This window comes from Anas acuta, chromosome W (genome assembly GCF_963932015.1).
Source record: "Anas acuta chromosome W, bAnaAcu1.1, whole genome shotgun sequence".
Lineage (NCBI taxonomy): Eukaryota > Metazoa > Chordata > Aves > Anseriformes > Anatidae > Anas > Anas acuta.
Window position 1 is genome coordinate 16,942,125 of NC_089016.1, and position 3,478 is coordinate 16,945,602.

Below are 3,478 nucleotides of genomic sequence, written 5' to 3' on the forward strand. Positions count from 1 at the left end.
TCCTAGGTGTTGTGGGGTTTTGGAGAATGCACATTCCAAATTACAGTCTGATTGTAAACCCGCTCTACCAAGTAACCCATAAGAAGAATGAGTTTGAATGGGGACCTGAGCAACAACAAGCCTTTGAACAAATCAAGCAGAAAATAGTCCATGCAGTAGCCCTTGGGCCAGTCTGAACAGGACCAGATGTAAAGAATGTGCTCTACACCACAGCCGGGGAGAACGGCCCCACCTGGAGCCTCTGGCAGAAAGAACCTGGGGAAACTCGAGGTCGGCCCCTGGGGTTTTGGAGTCGGGGATACAGAGGATCTGAGGCCCGCTATACTCCAACTGAAAAGGAGATATTGGCAGCATACGAAGGAGTTCAATCTGCTTCGGAGGTGGTCGGTACTGAAGCGCAGCTCCTCCTAGCACCCCGATTGCCGGTACTAGGCTGGATGTTCAAAGGAAGGGTCTCCTCTACACATCATGCAACTGATGCTACATGGAGCAAGTGGGTTGCACTGATTACTCAGCGGGCTCGAATAGGAAACCCCAGTCGCCCAAGAATATTGAAGTGATTATGGACTGGCCAGAAGGCAAATACTTTGGGATATCACTGGAGGAGGAGGTGGGTCATGCTGAAGAAGCCCCACTGTACAACCAGTTACCAGAGAATGAGAAGAAATATGCCCTGTTCACTGATGGGTCCTGTCGTATTGTGGGGAAGCATCGGAGATGGAAGGCTGCTGTATGGAGTCCTACACGACGAGTTGTAGAAGCTGCTGAAGGAGAAGGTGAATCGAGTCAGTTTGCAGAAGTGAAGGCCATTCAGCTGGCTTTAGACATTGCTGAACAAGAAAAACGGCCAGTTCTCTATCTCTACACTGATTCATGGATGGTAGCAAATGCCCTGTGGGGATGGTTACAGCAATGGAAGCAAAACAACTGGCAGCGCAGGGGCAAACCCATCTGGGCTGCTGCATTGTGGCAAGACATTGCTGCTCGGGTAGAGAATCTGGCTGTAAAGGTACGCCACGTAGATGCTCATGTGCCCAAGAATCGGGCTACTGAAGAACATCAAAACAACCAGCAGGTGGATCAGGCTGCTAAAATTGAAGTAGCTCAGGTGGACCTGGATTGGCAACATAAAGGTGAATTATTTATAGCCCGATGGGCCCATGACACCTCAGGCCATCAAGGCAGAGATGCAACATACAGATGGGCTCGTGATCGAGGGGTGGACCTGACCATGGATGCTATAGCACAGGTTATTCATGACAGTGAAACATGTGCTGCAATCAAGCAAGCCAAACGGTCAAAGCCTCTTTGGTATGGAGGACGATGGCTGAAATATAAATATGGAGAGGCCTGGCAGATTGATTACATCACGCTCCCTCAAACTCGCAATGGCAAGCGCCATGTATTTACCATGGTGGAAGCAACCACTGGATGGCTGGAAACATATCCTGTGCCTCATGCCACCGCCCGAAACACTATCCTGGGCCTTGAAAAGCAAGTCCTATGGCGACATGGCACCCCAGAAAGAATAGAGTCAGACAATGGGACTCACTTCCGAAACAACCTTATAGACACTTGGGCCAAAGAGCATGGTATTGAGTGGGTGTATCACATCCCCTATCATGCACCAGCCTCCGGGAAAGTTGAACGATACAATGGCCTGTTAAAGACTACCTTGAAAGCAATGGGCGCTGGGACATTCAAAAATTGGGATACACATTTGGCAAAGGCCACCTGGTTAGCCAATACTAGGAGATCTGCCAACTGAGCTGGACCTGCCCAATCAAACCTGTTACGTACTGTAGATGGGGATAAAGTTCCTGTAGTGCATGTAAGAAATATGCTGGGTAAAACAGTCTGGGCTACTCCTGCCTCAGGAAAAGGCAAACCCATTCGTGGAATTGCTTTTGCTCAGGGACCTGGATACACTTGGTGGGTGATGCAAAAGAACGGAGAGGTCCGGTGTGTACCTCAAGGGGATTTAATACTGGGTGAGAATAGCCCATGAATTGAATTGTACCATGTTAATTACCATATAATACTGTATGTTATCACTACCATGACTACTATATACCCTACATGAAAATGGTGACTAATTAGAATGTATAGAAAAGAGTGTAACCTGAGCATGACATAAATGGTATGGAATAAGGGGTGGATAGATGTCCTGGTTTCAGTTAGAACAGAATTTTCTTCCTAGTAGCTGGTGGAATGCTGTGTTTTGGCTTGGGATGAGAAGAGTGCTGATAACACCCCGATGTTTTAATTGTTGCAGAGCAGTGCTTATACCAAGCCAAGGACATCTCAGCCTTTTGCTCTGTCCTGCCAACAGGCAGGCTGGGGGTGCAGTAAAAGCTGGGAGGGAACAGACCCAGGACAGGTGACCCAAACTAGCCAAAGGGTTATTCCATACCATCTGACGTCATGCTAAACAATATATAGGGGTGGCTAGCCAGGGGAGGGGGCCGGACTGCTCGGGGTTAGGCTGGGCATCCGTCAGCGGGTGGTGAGCAATTGCATTGTGCATCACTTGTTTGTACATATTATTAGTATTATTAGTAGTAGTACTATTATCACCATTGTATTATTATTATTATTATTATTATTATTATTACTATTATTATTATTGTTATTATTATTATTTTCCTGTCTTATTAAACTGCCTTTATCTCAACTCACGGGCTTCACTTTCCATTTCTCTCCCCCGTCCCAGAGAGGGAGGGGGAGGGTGAGCGAACGGCTGCGTGGTGTTTAGCTGCCGGCCGGGTTAAACCATGACAATAAGTTTTAACAAGGACTGTGGAATCTGAACTAGATATCTGCATTTTCTTGAATATATAAAAATCTTATCACCTCCCACATTCACTTGGAGGAAAAATGAAAAAGAACTCTTGCCACCAGAACTGTCAGTTACAGATTTCACCCTCCTTCACTCCTGAAGGATTTCAATAATGCCCTGGTTTTGGCTGGGATAGAGTTAATTTTCCTCCTAGTAGCTGGTACAGTGCTGTGTGTGGGACTTAGGAAAAAAAACAATGCAGGTGACACACTGTTTTAGCTGTTGCAGAGCAGTGCTTACACTAAATCAAGGACTTTTCAAGCTTCTCATGCTGTCCTGCCAGGAAGGAGGCTAAGGGTACACAAGAAGCTGGGAGGGGACAGAACCAGGACAGCTGACCCGAAAGGATAGTCCATACCATAGGATGTCACACAGAACAATAAAAATTGGGGGGACTGTTGCTGGGGGGCTGCCTGGGCAATTGCATTGTGCATCACTTGGTTCATTCCCCCCTTTTTATTATTAAGCTATCCTTATCAACTCATGAGTTCTAGAACTTTTCTAGAACGGCAGTGTGCCGGCAGTGTGCCCTGGCAGCCAGGAGGGCCAACCGTGTCCTGGGGTGCATCAAGCACGGCATCGCTAGTAGGTCGAGGGAGGTGATTGTCCCGCTCTACTCTGCGCTGGTGCGGCCTCACC